Below are 12,524 nucleotides of genomic sequence, written 5' to 3' on the forward strand. Positions count from 1 at the left end.
CCTTCTTCAATATTTGACAGCGGCACTACATCTCCTTCTGGCATCTGAGCCGGATCGGTGGTTGGTGGTGCCATTCCTTCCTGAAAGTTCTACATATGATGATGACGAGCGGTTGAGTAGTATACATATAGAGAGCTGAGAATGGAGGGTGGTAGAGATAAAGCCAACGAGGGAAGGAGAGAGGCTATTGAAAGAGTGAGATAACCATGAAGGAGTCGATAGATAGAATGCATACACATACAATATTGTAATTGAGTATGTTAGAATCAAATTTAACAAAAAAATATCACATCTAACGTAGCAAAATAGGCATAAGGGTACTGACAATTGACACATTATTCTTATAAATCAGCATTATCTTATATAGCAAAATAATGATGATTACAACTAGAACTAGTATTAACTTAGGCTAAAAGAAAACTGTTTAGGTCAACCTAAGATAGGGCGTCCAGCTCGTCTTGAGATAAGCTGCTCTCTGAATTAGTAGGACTGGCACATAAATGCTAACTTGAGAAGAATTCTTTCTCTCCAAACCCATGAAATCAGTACTAAGGTCCTAGAAGTAATAAAGAAATACGACCTCGAGCCATATCATCATCGCCACTATTTTATTGTATTTCAAAAGAAATGTTTGCTTCTCCGTAGAGAGCATGATATCAAAAAATAAGAATAGCATCAATATCTATACATTAGGGTGCATTGATCAGTACGAAAATAAGCATAGCATCAGTATCTATATATTAGGGTGTAAGAAGAAAAGCAACAAAACAAAAACAAAAATCAGTCACAACCATCATATGCAACCACCATCCAACAAAGAGTCTATTATTTATTGATTCGCATCAGATTATAGAGATAATTATATACGACTGCAAGCTCGACTGGTATAGTGAAAAGACGTGCAAGGTGCATGTGTAATAACCATCCCAGTCGAGCTTTGCAGTTATATGTATAGTAAATAGTTATCTCCTTTCATCATTTGCGACTGCAAAATATGCTTGAGGACCACCCGAATATAAGAATCAAGAAACAAAGTAGTTCATATACACTAAACATGAACATACACATAAGTGCCATAAGTACAGAAACAAAACCACCTCCCATCAAGAAAGATAATGAATTGAATAGCATAAGAATGATTGAATAAAATTTCTCTTACATAAATATAACAATTGGCCCCAGGACTACGATATCCTGCTCCCTAATTGTCCATTTGACACATCACAAGCTTGGCTAGAAGCTAAGATCACAACTAGATGTATAACTGAAAAGAAAAATATTCTCTGAAATTGAGCTTTGTTCCTGGACAATGCTACTGGATATAAAAACTGACAGGGAGAGGATTACTCTTTGAGAAACAAATACTAATCGAGTAGCAAAATATCAGAGCAGTACCAAAGGTTTTCCTGTTGTTCCAGAATTCAATCGAAACAAGATTAATTGAATCAACAAATACAACAACTCCTAGTTCAGGAATCAAGCCTAACTGGCAATGTACAGACTACCAAAAATAAGCACAGGGACTGAACAATGGAATGCACCACTACTATCAGGGCAATCTGGGCCGATCCAACAACAAAGAACAAAGAGATTTAACACCTATTGCACTTAGACATCTAGCCCAACCTCAGTGCTCCATTTGATCATCACAGAGCATATCACCAAGCCGTCCAGGGAGTAGAAATGAAAGGGAGGAGAAAACCGAAATACTCACAGTGCAATTTGGCTAAAGGTAAAATCAATATAGTCAATAAGCACCTCCAACACAGCACCTCCACCAACACAGCACCACCACCAATCGATTGCTTGAACACCAAAGTTCTAAACACCAGAACCAAGCTCAGAACTCAATTACCAAATCAACCATTAACCTCACAGTACCTATCATTTCGCAGTAACCACAAACTCCATCTGGGAGGTGGAGGGAGACGGCGGGCGGTGGAGTACTCACCGCGATGATGTATTGGAGCTCAGGGACGACAGTGACGGGGACGGTTGCATGGAGGAACGCGGCCTCGGGGACGGGGTGGTGGTGTAGAAGCAAGCAATTCCGAGGAAGGCGGTGTTGGGGACTAAGGACAGGGTCAATGTTGGGGAGGAGGACGACGGCGTTGAGAGGACGGGAATGGCACTGGGCAGGAGGACGGCGACAGCGGCGGGGAGGAGGATGACAGCGTCAAGGAGGACGGGAATGGCACCGGGCAGGAGTATAGCGACGACGTCGAGGAGGACACGGACAGCGGGCACATGCTCGTGGACCTCCAGCGGCGTGGGCTCCTCGGCGTCGGGAGGCGTTTTGGCTAACGACACAGGGAACGGGAAAAATTTTCTAGATGTCAAAGGGCGCAGGGTGTCGAGCTATTTTATAGGTGAGGACTTTCACTGCCGGCTCAATATGACCACCGGCAGTGAAATGGTACCTTCACTGCCGGCTCACTAGGACAACCGGCGGTGAAACTACTTTCACTGCCAGCTCAATAAGTACATCGACAGTGAAAAGTAGTTTCACTGCCGGCCCAATATGTCCACCAGCAGTGAAAACCTCTTTCATTGTTGGTACCGTGGGGTGCAAAAAATTTGTTTTAGCTTCGCGCGCGTGCAGAGACTCGAACCCAAACCCTACACCAAGTAAGACTGAACAAACCGCTGCGCTACTCAAGTGATTTCGATTGAGTTTGTACTATCCGTATTTATTAACATTAAGTTGACCTAGCAGACCTAATACATATTTATTTAAATTTAAACTTGCTATATACCAAAATTAATTTTTGTATATACCTAAAATCAAAAATCAATATGGTCAATAATAAATATATCTTCCACCATACACTGCAAATTGAAGCTTCCATAACAAAAGTGAGGTATAATTGCATCTAAAACAAATTCATACATAGTAATTAATACAATTTAACTACTTTGTCTTAATGATTCACCCTTCATTATGATCACGACGTACATAGGGAGGTTCGTCGGTGGCTTCCATGGGACCTAAGTCAACGTCCTCTCCGAAAGATGGTAGCGCATCAAATTGATTGTAGTCTTCCTCATCAACAATATTCTCCACTCTGACAATCCTTCTTTTTCCTTGAATAACCACATGGTGCTCCTCCTTATTAGCCGGTTCGGGTCCTTAACATAGAAGATCTGTATAACATCATTCGTAAGTACAAATGGTTCTTCTCTGTATCTAACGAGTTTTTGGTCCACTGTAGTCATACCGTATTTGTCGATGTTCACACCCCCTGGGAGTCTGACCCATTAGCATCGGAAAAGAGGTATCTTTAACACTCCATAGTCGAGCTCCCAGATCTCCTCTATGAATCCATAATAGGTCTCCTATTTCCATTGCAATCGTAGGCATCTATACGGATACTGCTATTTTCGTTGGAGCTCTTATTATCTTGAACTCTCGTATAAAATGTAGAGCCATTCATGTCATATCCTTGGAATGTGAGGATTGTAGTAGACGGTCCGTAAGCCAACACATTCAACTGAGCACACTCTATCTACTTATGCATCACCTGTCTGCGTAACCAAGCGCCAAAATGATCTCTGTGCTCTCGCACGATCCGAACATCGGACTTCCCTGGGTTTCTGGTGCATAGCATCTTCTAGTGTTCTTCGACATATGGGTCCACTACAACTGATTGTTACAGAACTTCAAAATATGCTTGCATGAATAAAACATGGTTGTTAGTGAGGAATGCATTTGCACCTATCGTCCATTTCCCCTGTAGCCTCACCTCATGGCAAGATACAGGCACACCAATCGATTTCAGATTCATGTAGTCGACATAGAAATCAATGACCTCCTCGGTTCCCCAGCCCTCAGCCATGCAGCCTTCCGACCGATTTTGGTTACGAACATATTTCTTAAGAACTCCTATGAACCTCTCGAAAGGGTACATCTGATGCAGAAACACAGGACCAAGAATCCGCATTTCACAATGTGAACAATGAGATGCACCATGATATCAAAAAATGATGGAGGGAACAACGTCTCAAGCTGGGATAGAGTCTCGGCCGCGTCTTCCTGCAGCTTATCTAGCTTGGTCGGATCGATGGCCTTCTGTGATGTCGCGTTGAAGAATGAACACAGCTTTATGATTGGGATTCGGACTTTTGGCGGCAGAATACCTCTAATTACAATTGGAAGCATCTGTGTCATCATCACATGACAATCATTAGACTTCATGCCAATTAATTTTAAGTCTTTCATGTTTAGTAGTCTCTTTATGTTGGCGGAGTAACTGGATGGAACTTTGATTCCATGCAAGCACTTGCACATTGCAATTTTCTCCGCCTTGCTCAGATTGTAGCTCGTGGGGCCAAGATATTTGTTGCCTTCTTCCATCTCTACGGGATGTAGATCATGTCTGAGTTTCAAATATTTTAGGTCCTTCTGTGCTTGGAGTGTATCCTTTGTTTTATCAGATATGTCTAGTAATGTACCAATCAAGCTATCACACACGTTCTTCTCAATGTGCATGACATCGATTGCGTGTCAAACCACCAAATCCGGCCAATATGCTAAGTCATAAAAGACGGATTTCTTTTTTAATATAGGAGATCTAAGATTAGATTTCGGAATCGGTGTACTCCCGCGTCCCTTTCCAAGGATAACCCTGAGTCCCTTTACCATCTCATATGCATGAATCCCAGTGCGATGCTTAGAAGGTGATCGAGTCTCAACTTTCCCATCAAAAGCTCTCTTGTTGCTACAGTATGAGCGATCCTTACGAAGAAATTTACGATGACCTAGGTACACTATTTTACGACTGTTCTTCAGCCACAAGCTCTCTGTTTCATCCAAGCAATCCACGCATGCACAGTAGCCTTTGACAGTCTAGCCCGATAGGTTGCCAAGGACGGGCCAATCTTGGATTGTTACGAACAGCATTCCGCGTAGGGTGAAGTTCTCTCGTTTGTATGCATCCCATACCTGCACACCATCGTTTCACAGTATTATAAGATCTTCTATTAATGTTTTCAGGTAGACATTGATATCGTCGGAGGGTTAACACCTGTCGCAGGGATCCTGAGGGACCCCTTTTTAGAGATTCAGCCGGGGGGATGATCCTGAATATGTTCACCGGAGGAATAAATGGGTATGAATGTGATGGCCGGTGGAGTGGAATGATCTAATGCGGAACGGAGTAAATGCGCTGGTGTTTAGACAGGTTCGGGCAACACGGAGGCGTAACACTCCTGTATGGATACTATGAATGCCCTGAGAAAGTCCATCAAGGATGTTGCTGGTTACAAGAATGTTTATCTATCTTAGAGCCTGGGGCTCCTTGTTCTTCGGTTTGTGTGTAGCCGCCGGCTTTGGGTGCTCTCGATCTTCTCTTCTCTGCTTATAGGCAATTGTTTCCTCTTCCAAAGCTTGTCTTTTTCCCCCCTTCCTTCTTCTGTGCCACCGGCTGCTTTAAATATCCGCCGGCAGCAGCGTGCCCCGAACGGGAGGGGGGCACGAGTTCCGAGACACCATAAATGAAAAGGGCGTCATCATTACCTCTGGGCGAAGTGACCGGGAGTGGAAAATACGTCCCACACCCGGTCGTCCTTCACCATAAATGCACTGGCAACGGGCGCCGTGGAGAGGGCCCACCAGGCAGCCGCAGAGCGGCTCGGCGTGCCCGCCCTGTCTTGTTCCCCTGCCACAGCAGCGCGGCAGACGGAATGCCTCGGTCCTTACGATGTTATCCCGAGACGGGCCGGATGGCACGGGATGGGACCCGTGCATTCAATGACCCCACGCCCTTCTGCCAGAATGTGGCAGAAACTGACACCGAGCGCGGCGGCAGCAGTTGGAGGTGACAGGCCACGCACGCTCTTTAAATGCGGCCTTTAGCCTTTGACTAGCTGACATCTCATCGGTGGGCCCCTCGGGGGCCACTGTCAGGGGGCTCTCTGGGTCGTCGGGGAAACGAGTGCTCGGGGGTCACTGTACACCTCCCCGAGCACTCTCTCCCGAGAATGCCCTTTCTTGATCCTCGGGGAACCGAGTGCTCGGGGGTACTGTTCACCTCCCCGAGCACTCTCTCCCGGGCACACTTGTACGGATCCTCGGGGGATCGAGTTCTCGAGGGCTGCTGCACACAGCCCCGAGCACTCTCTCCCGGAACTTCCTTCAGTGGGTCCTCGAGATACTTGGGCGCCCAGGGGCCACCGCTCGCGGCCCCGGGCACACTTCTCCCGGTACTTAGCTTTCCTGACCGTTGGGGGACTCGGGTGCTCGGGGGCCACCGCACGTAGCCCTGAGCACTCTCTTCCCGGCACTTAGACTTCGTGGATCATTGGGGAACTGGGGTGCTCGGGGACCACCGACTGTGGCCTCGAGCGCCCTCTCCTGAGACTTAATCTTTTTTACCCTGCGGAGGAGATTCCGTGGGATGGCGCCATGTGACGGATTGCTGGCCTGGCCTCGGGATTCGGGGACCCCCGGTTCCTGATACACCGACAGATATCGTTGCCAGGTTGCCTCGGCCCTGGTATCATCACCGCCATCATAATGTACTTTCGCTTCATACACAACTAAGGAGAAATGTTGTAGATACATAGAGTCAAAGGCCAAGTGCTATGACTACTGCTCATATCGCCGAATGGATTCATCCCATCCGTACCCAACCTAAATCTTATATTTCTCACATCTTCTGCAAAGGGCTTCTTGTATTTCCTATCGATGTTTCTCCACTATGTAGAATCAGCAGGGTGTCTCAGCATTCCATCATCCTTGCGCTCATCGGTGTGCCATCGCATCAGTTCGGCATGCCTTTTGTTCGCGAATAAACGCTTCAAACAGGGGACTATAGGAAAATACCACATCACCTTCACGGGATGCATTTTCTTCTTTCCTTCACCATCGATATCATCACCGTCACACTTGTTCTGTGCTGCACCACAAACGAGACACGCTTGCATGTCTGCATACTCTCCGCGATACAACATGCAATTGTTTGGACATGCATGTATTTTCTGTACTTCCAACCCCAATGGGTACACAACCTGCTTGGCCTGATACGTGTTTTCTGGCAGCATATTTTTCTTTGGAAGTAATTTTTTCAAGAACAGTAACAACTCTGTGAAGCTTGTATCAGACCACTCGTTGCTTGTCTTCAATTGCAGCAGTAAAAGCACGGTACGCAACTTTGTGTGCTACTTTTCGCAGCCCGGGAACAACGGTGTTTTAAAGTCCTCTAATATACACCAAAACTTTTGAAACTCTCTTTCATTGGTGAAGTTTCCCAACCCATCGTGCAACATCTGCTCCAGATCATCGATGTCGATATCGGCCAACATCTCCTCTAGATCATCATCGACCAACGTATCTCCGGCAGGCGGCATATCGATGTATTCGTCGACCGGCATATCATTGCGCATGTCTTCATCTTCTCTTTCAATGTATTACCCTTCCTGTACGATCTCAACTTCACCATGTTCGGTCCAACGGGTATAGCCAGGCATAAAGCCCCTTGGCATCAAGTGGGAATGTATCTACTGGGTGGTGGATAACTGCTTCTTGTTCTCGCAATCTATGCATGAATAGTACATGTATTGAGACTGTGTATTTAACTTGTGCATCATGGCTTATACCAGGAAACAATCCACACCGTTCTAGTACTCTGTGCTCACACAGCTCGCATCGTACATCCATCTTCTGTCCATCTACAATTATATCATTATTGTAAATCTAAATTCATAACATCTAGAACATTTTCCGATCATAAACAAATAAATTACCTCATCATCTCCTATCGGCAATTGGCCCGAGTTGGAGGAGCCACCTTTTGCATGCTTTCGTGTCTGCTTCCGATGAGTATTTGTTGGTGCCATCCCTAGAAATTTTCTTTATTATTCAACACCTTATCTATAACTTATTAAGAAACATGAAAAATAAATACGCTCATACATAAATATAATTGTACCTTGCTACATACCTAAATATCATGGCAAAATTTTCTAATTCATTAAAAATCAAAATAAATACGCTCATACCTAAAGTTTCCATATTGGAAACGTGCTAATTAATTAAAATAGAAAAATATGATTAGAGCTTTTTACATACCTAAATATCATGACTAATTTTTCTAATTCACTAAAAATCAACCATAAATATGCTTATACCTAAAGTTTCTATATATGAGCTTGCTAATTAATTAAAATATAAAAAATATAATTGGAGTTTGCTATATACCTTAATATCATGGCTAAATTTTCTAATTCATTAAAAACCAAAAATAAATATGCTCATACATATAACTAATATAAATCAGTAATAAAGACACTTTCCACTAAAATTAAAGATTCCATATCATAAATGATGTATAATTGCATCTACATTATCTCAAAACATCATGGTCATAGGTTCATCTCCATCATTATCGTTTCAAAATTTAGAGCAATTTAGCAAATAAAATTCAAATAGAAATGGATTGGAGAGGAAGTTACACACCTTGGAACACCTAGGGCATGAGGATTCCTCGAAATTTTGAAACCACCAAGATCCTGGTGAGCAAAAATGGCTGCCACCGAGCAAGAACAAAGCTCCTCTCTGTTGTGCTTGAGCTTACGAAGGAGAGGGCAACTTTTATATAGCCGGGACATCACTGCCGGCTCATTTAACTAGCCGGCAGTGATGTTATGCTATCATTGTCGGTTGGTGGATTAAGCCAGCAATGATGAGGGAGCAGGGCATCACTGCCGGCTCAATCTATCGACCGGCAGTAATGACCCTTATCACTGCCGGTTCATAAGCCATGATAGCTGATTCTTTCCGCGTGGCTTATGAACCGGCATATAAGGTCAGTTCTGTAGTAGTGATTGGAATGGACCAACTGGGTGCATATGTGGTGAATATAGGATGAACAATATTGGAATTTAGCTTTGCCCATGACTAGCAATTAACTTCCGCAATAGTTAAACTTCACTACTACAGAATATATCATCAGTAATGGTTCAAAATCATCATTAGTGGCGGGTATTGAAACACCACTAATTACTCGGCACTGATAGTCAATGTTTATCAGTGTCAGTTCTGGAATCAGCACTGAAAGTTTACATCACTACTGGTTCGTGGATCTAGCCGGCAATGATGGTATTTTTGAAAAGAAAAAGAAAAGGACGACCAGTGGCGTCGCTGCGCCTAGGCACCGCTGCACCAGCACCTTGTCGCTCTACCGCGCGCGCCCTGTAGAGAAAAATGTGGCGGCATGACCGCCGCTGCCATAGATCCATTGCACCTAGGCTCGAGAGTAGTTGCGCCCCTCGCCTTGCTGTCGTCACCCCCTCGCCTCCTCCATAGCTACGCCCCACCACCGTCGCCTTGCGCTCACCTCCGGCACTACTGATGATGGTAGGCTCAGGCGAAGGCATTGCTAGCCTGGATTCCTCCCACCTCCATGGATCTGGTGAGCTCGAGGTAGGAGCGTGTGATCCACCCGCCACCTCGGCCGCCTCCTCCATGGACCCCATCGTGGTCGCCGCCTCCATGGATCCAATCATGGCCTCCGTCTCCACGGATCCTACTGCGGCCGCCGCCTCCACGGATTCTGTCATGGCCATCACGGCATGGTCCTCATCAGCGTGGTCGCGAGTGGAGCTAGTATCCCACCTCACCACCAGCTTCCCCATCCCCCATGCGCTCTTCTAGACCTTGCCACCATCGGTCGGTGTGGAGGAGAACCAGAGAGAAGATAGCTAAGAACGAGAGAGAGAGGATAAAGAGAGACACTAGCCAAAGATATAAGAAGGAGAGAGAGATAGGGTTTGGCTCGGATGGGTGGGACTTAGAAATATCTCAACCTGAGTTGGTTTGGCCAATTGGGACTAGTAATCATCAGTGCCGGTTCGTGGCTAGAACCGACACTGATACCGACTATCAGTTACATACTGGCACTGATAGTCGGTATCAGTGCTAGTTCTTAGCAATTCCGTCATGGTTCGAACGCGGGAGATTAAGAACTGACAATGATATATTTGCACTACCGGTTCTTGCACAACCTGCAGTGATGAGCTATCATCTATGATCAGTTTTGTAGTAGTGCTTGTACTCTTTAGTGCAATGGAACTTCTAGTGAAATATGTTCCACTCCTCCAAACAGCATGACTAGGAATAATAAATTATAGAATTATAAATATCCGTGGAGTCTCAACTACCATCAAGAGTCGTGCACATTTAATGCGATATTCCTGGAGACGGAGAAAAGGTATAATACCTCAGCCTATTAGTATTTTTAGTTTCAACCCGTTTTGCCCAAGTATTCTGGTGTGGTGGGTTTAGTACCACATTGGTTGTTTAAATAGGCTCGGGTCAGCTTATAAGTCTTTGTGTTCTAAAACATAGCACCTCCAGGTTAACCCTTTTACACGAAGCGAGGACGAATGAACCCGGATACTACCATCTCTCGTCTAAAACCCCACTAAGTTTGAAAATTTTTAGAAATTTCGGCTGAGTTTTCTAGGTACCTATCTCTTTCCTAGACAAATAAAAAACCCACATCCATCACAGTCGTAAGCATAAAGTAAGCATCTTAGCTCAAAAACTAGGACCTCATACATATGTTCAACTCAGCCAAACAAATGTTAACCGACAAACTAGCAACTATTGTTCTAATACTTTAAGAAAAAGACTAATTATTAATATGTGCGGGCTCAACCATGATGCTACTCTCATCCTATACATTCTACAGTTATTTGGTACCTTAAAAAAAATACAAGTGTGAGTAAAAACACTCAGCAAGTACAATATAGAACTGAAAGAACAAAACAAAGTGTCAGAATCCAATGAGGAATCAGAATCGAGGGAATTATTTCTCGTCTTTTGAAAACATCATGAAGCAGTAGTTTCCGTCTAAAACGGACAACACCTAAATGCATCCTTAGCATTTATAGGTAAAGCCAAGCAAGTAGGGTCAGCATTTACTCACAAGAACATGAACATAAGAAATAAATAACACATACGTCTCAATTAGAACATGAATGATGTGAAAGGAATAAATTGAAACCTTTGATAGGAGCACAATCATAAAACTCGAATCACATAAATATGAAGAAATACGAATATTGAATAAACTTAATGGAAAGGACTAAGAAAACATTCAATAGAGCAATCATTATATCACATGAGTTCATCATGCACTTGCCTTAACCTTAACGAGAACATGGTGTCATGTCATCGGCACCAGAACTCTCCAAACCAGTTGAGGTGGAGTGAAAACTATACTTGAAAACTATCCCCAAGATGACCACAAATCTATTCAATGAATACCTAAAGTAAACTGTCAACAAAACCCTAAAACTCCAAATCTCACTTTATTCAAAAATTTGTCTCTTCCTCTAACTAAATCAAAAACAGATAAATAACATACTACACGGGTTTAAATTAACCATACACCAACACTGTTTTGTTTATTTCTTCTAAACCGCTCATTAGATTTAAACAAGACCAGTGCTGTTGGAAAGATAATAAATAAACATACAACTTTTGTATTAGTGAGATGGAATGGTTCCTCACTAATCAATGCTACATTTTAAAATAACGCCGATGTACTACAATTAATCTATCAGGCACAAATTTGGTGGCAAATTTGTCCATCCAAACTCATCTAGAACCATCTAGGGACTAATTAGGGATTACCCTTGCAGGAGAGACGACGAATCAATAATGAATTCAGTGAAATCCCTCGCATTTTCTTCCTTCTTCCTTTTCTCCCTTCCTTCTTTCTTTTCTCTCTTTGTCCTTTTCCCTTTTTTTTTCTTTCTTTCCTTTTTGTTTCTTCTTTCTTCTTCTTGCTATTACTTTGCTCCCTTCTCTACCTAAAGCTAGCCACAACAACAGCAATAGCAGCAGTAAGCAGCATTGGCTCTAGCGATCGACGGCTGGCGGCTCTACCGACCGGCGACTGGTGGCTCTACCAAGCGGCTAAAAAGTGGCCAACGTGAGGCGGCAATAGCGAGCTGCGCCTCTGGTGGCGACAAGAGATGGCTGCAGCTAGCAACTGGCTAGGCATATGGCATTGATGGTGACGACGGCGAGCGCGGAGAGCAAGGCGGTGGCAACGACAACATAGAGGGAAAGGACAATGGTGGCTCTAGGGTTTGGGGTGGCTCGGGTGATCGTGGGCTCAAAACCCATATAAACAGCAACGGCTGCCGACCGACTGAGTTGAGTCTAACTTGGTTGGTCAGTTGTATTTTTTTGCATTATAAAGAGTGTAAGAATGGTTATATGTGTGTGCGGCCTCGCCCCACAGGTGGATTATGAAGTGAATTTAGAGGCGGTGTGTTACACATGGTATCAGAGCTAACTCTCGTTATGCGAACACATGCATGTCAGCCCGTGGAGGGAACATGGCATGGTCGTGGCACTGAGGGTAGATTCTAGATATTTGTTTGTCGTGTTCGTGGTAAGCTATCAAGGGCGTTAGCCCTAAGGGGGGAGAGTGTAATACCCCATCCCATTTGTTTTTCTAGTTTTCGCCCATGTGGGACAAGTGTTACAGTGTGGTGGGTTTAATGCTATC

The sequence above is a fragment of the Phragmites australis genome, chromosome 16 (genome assembly GCF_958298935.1).
Source record: "Phragmites australis chromosome 16, lpPhrAust1.1, whole genome shotgun sequence".
Taxonomy (NCBI): Eukaryota; Viridiplantae; Streptophyta; class Magnoliopsida; order Poales; family Poaceae; genus Phragmites; species Phragmites australis.